Source organism: Quercus lobata, chromosome 2 (genome assembly GCF_001633185.2).
Source record: "Quercus lobata isolate SW786 chromosome 2, ValleyOak3.0 Primary Assembly, whole genome shotgun sequence".
Lineage (NCBI taxonomy): Eukaryota > Viridiplantae > Streptophyta > Magnoliopsida > Fagales > Fagaceae > Quercus > Quercus lobata.
Window position 1 is genome coordinate 51,345,857 of NC_044905.1, and position 12,894 is coordinate 51,358,750.

Here is a 12,894-nt window from a genome sequence, read left to right on the forward strand (position 1 = left end):
GATTGGTATGTTTAGGATAGTATTGGCATCAAAAGGAAGGAAGGTTCTTCTTACCAAGTCAGCTTTCCATCTCCTTGTGTCTGGATCAATGAGAGCAGATACCATGGGGAAGTCATCAAAGTGGTGCAGAAGAGGGGAGATGACTTTGTAAGTGGATGGAGTTGGCATCCATCTGTCTTCCCATATGTGTATCATTTTGCCATTCCTAACATGCCATCTGGTGCCCTTTTTAATGACCTCAATGCTACTGTGGATACTTCGCGATGCATATGAAGGGTTGCAGCCAAGCTTGGAGTTGAGAAAATCCGAAGAAGAGAAATATTTGGCTCTGTATATCCTTGAGATGATAGAATTCAGATTGTTTAGGATCCTTTAGGCTTGCTTGGCTAGCATGGCAAGATTGAAAGCTTAGAGGTTCCTAAATCCCATTCCCCTCTCAAATTTGGATTTGCACATCTTTTTCCATGCAACCTAGGCGATTTTTGCTTCTTGTTGCTTTTGACCCAACCAGAAGTTCCTCATCATGCCCTTAAGGTCTTCACAGAGTCCCTTTGGGAGGAGGAAGCAGCTCATGGAATAGGTAGGGACAACTTGTGCAATGACTTTAATGAGAATTTCCTTGCCCCCTAGACAGAACATCTTTTCTTTCCAGCCAGACAGTTTTTTACCAACCCTTTCTTTAATTTCAGCAAAGATTGCATTTTTGGACTTTCCAATGATGGATGGCAACCTGAGATATTTAATGTGACAGGAACCTTGCATAGGTCCAAGGATCGAGCATCTCATCTTTAGTTTCTTGAGGGGTGTTCTGGCTGAAGAAAATGGATGACTTGTCAATGTTAATCTTCTGTCCAGAGGCTGCTTCATACTTTCTGAGGATCTCAGTTAATATGTGGCACTTTTGGCTGTTGGCTTTGCAGAAGAGTAAGCTGTCGTTAGCAGAGAATAGGTGAGTGACATAGGGGCATCCTCTACATATGGAAATTCCATTCAACTCCTTAGATCTAGTTGCATAGTGGATGAGGGAGGAAGATGCTTCTGCACACATAAGAAAGAGATAAGGAGAAAGGGGGTCTCCTTGCCGAAGTCCCCTCGAAGGAGTAATGCAGCCATGAGTAGAGCCATTAATAATGATGGAGTACGAGACAGTAGTAATGCAATGCATGATTAGACTTATCCATTTTTCATGGAAGCCAAGCTTTTCCATAGCAGCCTCAATGAAGCACCATTCTACTCTGTCAAAGGCTTTGCTCGTATCAAGTTTCACAGTCATTGAGCAATCCATCCCAATTCTCTTATTGTTAAGGTAGTGCATAATTTCAAAGGCAGTGAGGACATTGTCAATGATTAAGCGTTCGAAAAGAAATGCACTCTGATTCTCTGATATGATATGGAGAAGGATGGCCTTGAGCTGATTTGCAAGAACTTTGACAATGATTTTGTACACCACATTACTAAGACTGATGGGTCTGAACTCAGTCATTTTAGTGGGTAGCTTTGTTTTGGGTATAAGGGTGATGTTGGTTAAACCAACCTTTTAATAATGAATGATTATAATATTAAAGTTTCCATATTGGAGTTACCCACTTTAACTCTATAAGGATCCTGATAGGCTGATCCCACGGATAGTGTTTTATTTCTTTTTATTTCCTTTTGCTTTTGTGTTTGTTTGTGATGTGATTGACTTTTCCAAGCAATATTTGTTATAAATAAATGCTAAAAAAATATCTCAAATGTCGATCAATGGGAGGAACATCACCATTCAATTAAATTGCTTCATCATGAAGGTTTGTAATATCTAAATCATAACAACATCCAGTAACAACATCCAGAAATATAATAAGTTTTTTTTCTTTGGAAATTAAGCCATGAATATCTGTTTGTAAAATAATTGTTTGGTCTTTAGTACTATTTCACATAACCAATGACTTCATCAGATGGAAAGGTGCAGTATACATTTGATGAACAACCAGCTTTCAGCCTTTAACACAAAGTTAGTCTTCCGACAGCCAACAAGGATAATAAATGAATAGGTTAGGAAGGTGTCCCACAATACAAATGGATAAATAGAATCTAATGGATTTTGCCAATTCAATAGTGAAATGATTGAAAATGAAGGAATATAGTATAGTTTTTGGAACAATTTAAAGCAGATGCATTGCATCCAAAGGTATTAAGATTGAGAGAGAAATGGGCCATGTTATGCTCACAAGAGAATGGAACAAGGTGGGTTCTCAAATTTCTTTCATTAAAAGGCTATTGAACTTTTGAAGTTTGTAAAATTTAAAATGATCTTTTTCTTTGACTCTTTTTTTACCATTTTTCACTTGGCATTTTGTAAGTTCATGCACTATGAATAGGGAATTAGTCGAGTACTGAGGGCATTTCGATTCAAATGAAATAAAAGAAATAAAAAATAAGAATGATTATTGAAAAGTTTGATGATACATGTATTGGTGTTGATCATCAAGCACTGAATACGACAAGTAGTCATTTCAACTTTGCATAAAATGAGCAATATCAATTATCAAGGACAAATAATGTTAAAAGTTCTTTTGTAATTTATTAAGATCGGCAAATTGTGATTGAAATAGTATAAATTTTACATGAGCTCATCATTAATTTCATTCCAATCATGACAAACTACGTTAAACAATTATTGTGTCTCTAAATTTATATATATAAAAAAGAAAGTCCTATACCTGCAAGCTATCACAGGAAAGAAAAGAAAAATAAAATCCCTTTTATACACCATGCATGATATGAGTATTGTATAAAAAAGCAGTGCAACTCATCAAAAATAAAAAAGCAGTGCAGGACAAGGACTGAATTGACTTCTTTTGTATGAGATATAAATTGGAAGACTCTGGAGTCTGGATATAAGCACTTATGTGTGTATGTGTGTGTCAATGTCAATGTCTGTGTCTGTGTAGTCACTGTACTGTATGTGTTGACCCATGTCTAGGTGCAAGTGAACACAAGGACATAGAAATGACTCATTGGAAAAATGTGTGTCCCCACTACTTTTGAACATAATCCATTCATTGATCCTTATGTCTGTACGGTAATTGGCTCAGATGATGTAAATAGGTACTTCTTACTTCTTAGTAATGGTCTTGGTTTGAGGCTCAGGCTTGCATAATGCACAGATTTTCCTCCACATGTTTAACAACCTTTAATGAATATAGGATTTTGCTAATGTGTATTTTAAAGGAACACAATAATTTTTATTTTTGAAAAAAAAAATTTTAAAAATTAAAAAAGTATTGACGATTTTTTTAATTTTTGAGAAAATGTTTCCAAAAATGATAAGACACACATTAACCAAATCCATAACTATATAAGCACAGTTTTTTTACTATTTTATTTTTGAGTACATGCATGATATTTTTTTCCCAACTTTGTAGTGTGGATCATACAAATTTTTTTTAGTTACAGTAAGAGAGAGCAAGGATCTGAATCTGAATGTTTTTATAAAATACATTATAAAGTGTCAATTGAATTATAATACTCTTGAAATATACTATACATGATGATGCAAAAGATTTTCAAACTATTGGAACCTTTATTAAGTTGGCCCATCCTAAATTACTTTAAAAAGTTTTTTATTTGTTCATTAGTGGAATGATTACTTTGCACGTCAAATTAGTATTTTCTTTGTAATAAGGGTCAGGACTTAAGACCCTTTTTGAAAAAAAAAAAAAAGGACTTAAGACCCTTGTAGGCTAGCTCAGTGACGAGAACCAATGTTAAATTCATTCTCCTCCACTTATAGTAATAATTTGTAATTAAAAAATGAAAATGATTTATAAAATAAGTCAGCTTATATATAGATTTTTAAAGACTTTTTGTATTAGATACATTTGTATTATACACTTTTTTTTTAAGTAAAAAAAGTCTATGGATTTAAACTATCCTAAAGGGATACTAAGAAATAAAGCCACAGAAAATAGAACCTACCACTAGCACGTGTAGAGTAATTGTATCACATTTTAACTAACCAAGCTCAAAATTAACCCATATTAGTTATGTAAAGTTGTGTAAAAATACACGATTACTACAGTAATGGTGTAAATTTATACTGACGCTATTCATTTTGCATTTAGTTTTTTATTCTTTATTTATGTATTTCAATGATGAAAGAAGAGAGTGGATGGTAGTTGTTATGTGCGAAGAAGAGAAACAATTAAAAAATTAATAAAAATTAATATTTTAATGAAATGTAATGTAAAATAGATAATTTGATGTGATGTTTTCTGAAAAGTAAGTATGTAAAATAGAAAAAGTAGATTCTTATACTAAAATAGACATGAATTTTTCACGAGTTGATACAAATGCTCTAGAAGAAAAATGAAAAAAAAGGCAAGGGGGATAGAATCAAAATCAGAATGGTTTAGCTATGCTTATCCATAAAATAAAAAAATTATAACGTCACTATCAAAATTGTTGGGTCAATATGAGAAGGCAAGCAAACAGAAATTTGGGCCAATCAACTTAGATTAAAATATAGACGGGAGTCAAGCCTACCATTAGCTCCAATACAAAAATGGAGGCTAGTGATGCATCGTCAAGAACCACTCAAAGATACTTACATTCACAAAAAAGAAGACATTGATTAAAATTTTTTTTTCCTTAATTACAATTACAATACAACAAAATGAGGAAAGAAGAAGGAGGTGGTGAATGGAAGAGAGAGAGATGGACCACTTCGTATTACCCCACACACACAATAACAACCTTTTAAATATGCTGTTTTTAATAAATCAAAAGCTTGGACTCAAGTTAGAGGTATAAATCAGATTAACGAATGGCTTTAGGATAAGACTTTATAATAGGTGAGGGGCATGTCTAATATCCAAGCTTAAGCTAAGATAGAGAACCTACTCTAGCTAATCTAAGTGTATATGTGTATGAACCTCTCTTCTAGAGATTTGAACCTTGGCCCTTACCATCCTATCCACAAGAATTTGTATTTGTGGAGTGTCCATCACACCAAGAATATACAGTAGCAAAAACCTTGTTACTTAGCATTTAATGAGGTTCAAAATACTTTTCATAGTTTAAGGTAATTAGTCTAAACTTTTGGCAAATACATGGTGGGCTTTCATGGTTTCAAAGTGTGTGTTCTTTTATGTGTGTTGTGGCATGTACATTGTCTCATGAATTTTGCGAGTGTTTCAAGCCTACTTGGCAAAATTGATCTCTTAACTCTTAAGCCAATGGATAAGCTCAAAATGGAGCCTCTTTGCCCTCCATATCACACAGACACACACCTTAAAATTTTCCCATTAAAGATTACATGGGCTTACGACATGTGAAAATAATAAAAAAAGACACTACAAAATATTAGGCCCAACATCGTTGTGCTTTGCGATGTGTGGGTCTTGGGATGCATTAACAAAGATGGAATGAATTTACAAGTTAATGGATGAATAATTTATTTCTTAATTTTGACATTTTACATTGTAAATCCATCTTGAAATATGAGGTTAATTGTAAAAAAGTTACATTTAGGGTAGATATTTCAAAATCACCCAATACATTAACATGAATAACGATAACCCCAATTAACCCAAACTAGTCGCTAACTCGTGCGATGCACGAGAAAACTATTGAAAATGAGATTTTAAAAAAGAAAAATTTATTAATTTTAGTTTATATTGAATATTTATTTATGGTAGTTTAAAATATTATTTCAAATCTTCATTTCATTTTATTTTAGTTGGAATAACTTATATAATTAAATGAAATGCTTATGAATAAGAGATAACATTAATAATATACTATATATATTTAGTGATTATTCAAGATATCATTCAAATATGACAATTTTTTTTAAAAAAAAGAACAATATTAATACATTGAAACACAAAATACTATATTGTCCAATAGATATTACTACTTTAAAACTAAAACATGAGTAGTGATTTTTAATGGACTGGGGTAATAGCACAACTTTCAATAGGAAAAAATCCGATTTAAATTTTTTTGGAGTAACACCAGTAAAAATGCCAAAAGGAAGCCAGAAATTCCACTAGAAAATGCTACAAATACATTTGGGGTTTTTTTTTTTTTTTTTTTTTCATTGAGCAAGTACATCACTGTTTAGTAGAGTGTTAATACATGGAGGACACTCCTCCATCCGATGCATCATTGTCTAGTGTAGTGGGCCTTTTATTTTACAATGTTGGGCTGGGCTGCCTCCTACGGTACTAGGCCCAAGTGTTCTGAGTAAGAGAGTTAAGACCGGTCCAACTGCAACTCACTTTGGTCCGGCTTGTGTACAAACTATGCCCCTTTTGCCAGGCTACGATCACATACCCATGGCAGGCAGAACTGCTACGGATAAGTTATGGCAGGCAGGCATATAAAGACAAAATAAGGAATACTAGACAGAATAAAAGGAAGCAATAAGAAGTAACCTCGTACACAAAAAATAACAGAAATAAATGGGGAAATAATAATAATGGGCTTCTTGGATCACGGAAGGGAAAAGTCAGTCTGCCACGCCAAAGTAATGCTACAGAGCTGAAACCGAGAAGGGAAACCACTTCCTCAATGTGATTAATCTCCCCAGGAAAAGAAATTAATTGATTTGAGGGAATGGGCCTAAATGGTTTATGTTCAATGAAGATCCTTTTTCTTTGATAGAGAGCAAGGCCTTAGAGGGAGAAAGGAGACCAACCTATTGGTGCATGCCTGTCATTCTAAGCTCTCTGTTTTTTCTTTTGTTTTTCTCTCTTCCTTTCTCAATGCTCACTCCTATGTTATGATTTTCTCTTAGCGATTACTATTACCGTGATCATATCCCCCTCTGTGCACGGCAAGGGCCCTTTTTATAGTGCCTGCCGTGACTAGTTTTTACTATTTTAGCCTTTAATTACCTTTGTCTAGTATGGGTGTCCTTGCCAACCACTACTGATTCGTTAGTCGTTCAGCCATTACCACTTACTTGTGCTGGTTGTGCCACCTCCCATTACCAAACAAAGAAGGTTATTTTATTTGTTTATCTGTCGTGGCACTCCTACCTATTACGGTGTGGATGCTTTCTCTCTCTATCCCTTATGGCATGCACCAAGTGGTTCCCACTCATCCTTGCTTCTTTTGGGCGGCATGTTATCCTAACAGGACATTTCTCCCAAAAGAGCCTAAGCAAGAATTTCAGAATAGGTTTTCCCCTCTCCCCACCACCAAACCATGTCTTCTTACCTTTGACCCATGACCTCACCACGTCCTTTATTGGCTAGGTACAGACTGGTAATGTCTGGGCCTTGCGCGTGCTTCACTTCTATATATGTTCAAAGCTTGCCTGCTACTCATGCGTTTGCCGTGATCTGGAGGCTTGTCTGCTCATTATGCCGGTCATTTTTGGCTTCTTATGGCATGAACAGTTTTTTGATCTCCTATTCTTTATGCCTTCCTTCCTTTAGGGCTTGGGCTTTGTCGGATTGTGGGCTTTCCTTCCTTCAACCTACTTTTTTACTCTTTCCGTAGCCTTGCTATCATTTCCTGCCATACCACTCTGCTATTCTTGCTATGATGTTATTTAACCTAATCCTACTGGGCCTCTTTGGGCCTGCTGTTTATTCTTCTCCCAATGACTCAGTATGGCCATTGGTCTTTTTATTTACATTACTTGCGGGCTCCTGTTTCCTATTTGTTTCTTTTTGGGCATCCTTGGCTCATTTGCTTTCCTTGGGCTTTCTTGGCCTTTTCCCTAACTCTACATTCCCATAGGCTTTTACTTAACTTCTTTGGGCTTCCCCGGCCCAATTCCCTTATCCCTCATCCTTGGGGCTCATGGGCTTGCCATCAACCCCTTACTTTCTTTGTTTGCATTACTTCGAGCTTGCTGTGGCCCATTCTCATTTTTCTACATCACATGCTACCCATCGGTTTGCCACTTCTCTCTCTCTGGGCTCTTTTAAGCCCATTTGCTTCCTCAATGCCCATTTATTTATTTCACGAGCCTGTGATTCATTATTCCTGCCACTTGGGTTTAATAGTTTTTCTATCCACTTACTAACTCTTTTCTGCCCATATTGCTGGGCTTTTTCTTTCTTTTGGGCTTCCCCAAAATAAGCATCAACATCTAGCAAACCCAACCAGTTCTTTACTTCACATGCTATCTTCTCTGTTGGTTCGTTTGTTCAAGGAAAGCCATAAGAGAAAAATATATTCCTAATAGAAGAACCAAGTAGTCTAACATCATTTCCTTCTACTATTCTTGCATATAAAGCTCTTATACATTGACTTCCACTATCATTGTACCTTCAAGCCACACCATCTATTGTTTTACATTTTCTTAAAGGCAAAATTTACCTTGTAACATGAACCCATAGGAGGCCATGTACACTCTTCAACGGGCTATCTAGACTGATTATTTCTCTAAGCTTCCATATATTCCATAGCAAGTGTACAGGTTGTTTGCACCAAATCCACTACTAACTTCAAAGTTTCATCCACATGCCTTTGGTTTCGATTTGACCATAATAGCCAACCTCCACCTCCATGACATGCCCATTTTGTTTTACCCAACTTAACAGTTCAAAATAAGATAGAATAAATCTGTACCATAACAAAATATTATGAACATGTATAAGGCAAACAACCATAAGTACTAAACAAAAAACCTTTTTTCTCCCAAGTGAAGCACAATTTATGAAACTCAAACATTCAAAATAGGCAATCATGGAGAGAACCCATTATGCATTAAGCAAAAAAGTATAGAAGTAGAAAAGTAGTCCCCTAAGACTTAAGGGAAGCTTAAGGCAACTAATACAAAACCTCAACTTAAGGCCAATCTTAGGACTAAGCACGGTGCTCAAAAACTTTCAAAAACCATAGCATGTCAGTTCAAATGAAATGGAAGCAATGGGAAGGGGATAATGAAAAAGTTAACATTGTACAATAATCTAAATAAAATACAAGTTCTAGAACTCAAGTCAGATCTAGCGGTTTAGGAGCAGTAACTACAATTTCATAGTAACTACTAAGCTCTCTTTGCAAAGGATACAATGTTGAAACCCAATTATTATTGTGTATGGTTATACGTTTGACACCCTTATCTCAACCCTCAACCATACGACCCATTGGTTATTATTGATAATCATAATATTGCAAAAGGAAAATAACTTGATGCCCTTAAAATTGGAAACTCATATGCACTACTATTCAAGATTAATACCTTATAGATGAAAGGTAGGCTTGTTACTGGTCACCTCTGTTAAAACAATATATCAAATACTGGGAATATAAAGATACAAAATTGGTAATATGTACATGATACCATTGAAAGATCATTATCACAGAGGGAGGGCTTCAAGGCAAATGCTACAAATATCATTGCAGGCTTCTTGAATTCCACCCATCACAAAAGTCATGGCTTACATCAAATTGGCCTTTGAAATCTTGATCTCCTTCATCCCTGGAACCTGAAAAATCAAATTTCTGGACTAACTAAAAATTTGTAAATATTCCAACTATCATCTAACAATGAAACTATTATATCTTTTCAAGAACAAAAAGGAAAACAAAGACCAAACATTCTATGTAGCAGATTTGAAACCTAGCACCAAGAAAAAGAATTAAACCTATTGGAAATTCATTAATTGGTACCAATGCAAGTAATTGATACACTAAAAGGCTCATATTAATAACAAAAAAAACAAATAACCCATTTGAAATATAAGATCAAAATTAAATCAAGATGATTAAATACTGAAACTTCCTCTCGCTAAGGCGAAACATTCAGCCATAGCAACCCAAAACACCAAAAGTAGATCACCCACCTGAACAATTGAAGTGGAAAGAGAGCAAAATATAGAAAATAATAACAGAGTAAGTAGGTTTTCAATTGAAAGCAAATCCGAATTCTTACCTTGGGTTCAGATTTTGCTTATCCTGCATTCAGTTGCAAATTCTTTGTATTTGAATGCCAAGTGAGCTTGAGAAGGAGAATCAGAACAGAGGACTTTGAAGTCTGAATGGGTTGTGGGTCTTTGTTTTGGAGTAAGGAGAAGGGGTCTACTTTTATGTATTGGGTTTTACGAGTATAAAATCAGATTTTGTGTGTGTGTGTGTGTGTGTGTGTTTTTTTTTTTTAATTATTGGGTTTTAGAAATATAAATTCATAATTTTTGTTTATTTATTTATTTAAATAATGTTGATGTCGCTAACTCGTGCGATGCACAGAATAGTTAAACAAAAGTCAACTAAAATTATTTTAAAATGAAACCAAACATTAAAGGAAAATTAATCTACTCCATAACAATTATTGCAAAAATGGTAAAACAATGAAAAATATTTATTGAAAGCTTCCTCTATCATACAAATGCCAATAAGTAAACTCTACACGACCACAATAAAGTTAAAATATAAGAGCCAAAGGGAATAGATATCAAGAGAATACAATGATCGATAAAGAGAGAAGAATCTCGTAACAAACAGTTATTATCAAATAACAATTGTGTAAATATCTACACTACAACATTGGATATAGATATTATAATGACAATAACAAACAAAATCAACCACATCTTAGTGGAAAGTTCAATGCCACTCAGTTGCAAGCTCACAAACACGAAACAACTGCCTCCATATCGTCTACATTTACATGGAAAATTGGGTTTCAAGGCTTTGGCAACATCAATGCAATATCGTGAATAACCTCTGGCCTTGAGCTATGTGCTCCATATAAGCCTACCAAGGATTATTTTTAAGAATAAAATTTTCAAACTCAAAAACTAAACACAATAATTTTATGAAACATACTGTCCCTTGTCTATGACTTAATTTTGCCATAATATATCCCTCCTTAAAATAGACAATATTCAATGTTGTCCACCATTCAAATTTGTGTAGTTTGACTAATTTAAATTTCAAAGTGCTATATCCAACCAAGAACCATAAATAACAATTAGAGGGAGGAAGGCCAGTTTAAGTGCAGAAAAAATAAAGTCCTCCCAAAAAATTCAAACTCATGTCAATAGCAAGCATCACCTCCCAAAAATTTGGGCTCTTTTTTTTAGCAAAAAAAAAAAAAAATCCATTTTCAATGCACTTCTCAAATGATTGGCTTAATCTAAAATACAAATATAATGTACAATAATAAGCTTATAAATTGAGGACAGCTCCCACTATTCAATTCGAAGATTCAACTTAAATCAATCAATTGGTAGGACAACCCAAGAAAAATCAAAGATTAACACTACTCGTATTATGACTTTGAGGACGATGAGAGAATAAAACTTTATAGGAAAAAAATAATATGAATAAATTACTTGTGTACGCTTTGAAGCTACTACCATCTCTATCAAAATTTAAGGAGAAAAATATGACTGTCAAGTTTGGTTATGAAGTCAAAAGATTAAAAATCTGTAATATGCCTTTTGATTTCGCATAATGATAGAGGTATTCATTAAAGCTTGCTATTTGTTAAGTCTCTCTCAATCCTCTCTCTGAATCTCTGCCTCAAATTTATAATATCGAATACCATGCCTATCTTGCATAATCATATATAATTGAGTTATATAACTCTCAAACAACTATACTAACCAACCCCAACCTTCAAAAAAAATTCCCACAGAATCCAAAATAGTGATAGCCCCAACATAACATTTCGTAGGCTATCATATAAGACAACGCAGAGATTATAATAATTTATAAAAAGGGAAAACCAATGTAAATGAAGACGACAATAACACTATATATCAAATCAAAACAAACCCATAATTGAAATCAAATAGAAGAATCCCAAGAAACCAAAAATCCAATAAAAATTGCATAACCAAAAAAAGGGGGAAAAAAAAAAAACCAAACCAATGTAAAATGAAGATGAGAAAAACACTATATATCAACTAAAACAAACCTAGAATTAAAACCAAATAGAAGAATCCCAAAAAACCAAAAATCCAATAAAAATTGCATACAAAAAAAGGGAAAAATAAAATCTAATAACAAAAATTTCATGATTCTTCTTTGCCATAGATTTGACAACAAAGGAAGAAGAAGAAAACATGGAAATCTGCAAAAAAACAAAAAAACTTAAATCCAGAGCAACCCACAACCACAAACCAACAAAATTCCATGAAAACAAAAACAAAAAAAACTTAAATCCAGAGGAATCCACAGTCACAAACTAACAAAATTCCATGAACAATTGAAGTGGACAGAGAGAGAGAGCAATATATAGAAATTACGCAAAGTAAAAAACATGTTTTAATTACCTCAAAATAATTTGCCGACTTAGAATATGATGGGCTGGATTGAGCGACGATGGAGAGGCAAAGAGAAATCGATGCAGTGGCAGTGATCCATGGTGGTGGCGGCAGTGGGAGGATCTGAGTTTTGGGTGCCAGCGTATATAAGAAAATAGAGAGGTTGTGGGGTTTAGACTGTTTATGGTATGTTTGGTAACTGTTTTTTTTTTTTTTTTAATGTTTTCAAAAACAATTTTTTATTTTTGAAATTAAAAAACTTGTTTAGTAATCTAAAATGGATTGAAAACAAAAACTGTTCTCAAAATTCAATTAATGAAGGAAACAAAAAATATGTAAAATGTTGTTTTCAATTTCTAATTTTCAAAAGTTAATGAAAATACGCATTTAATGTAATGAAAATGTCACATTTAATGATTTAATATTAAAGTTCAAATCCTAGTAACAACATATTTTAGTATTTTCTATTTTTTTTCTTTAAAAAACTATATATATATATATATATTTTTTTTTTTTAAATTTTAACTAACCAAACATGTTTTTGATTTCAAAAATATAAGAATTTTTTTTTCTTTATATACCCAAAAACAAGTTTTCAAAAATAGAAAAAAAAAAACTATTACCAAATATAACCTTAGCTCTTTGATTTAGACGTGAAGGCTGAATTAATAAATTC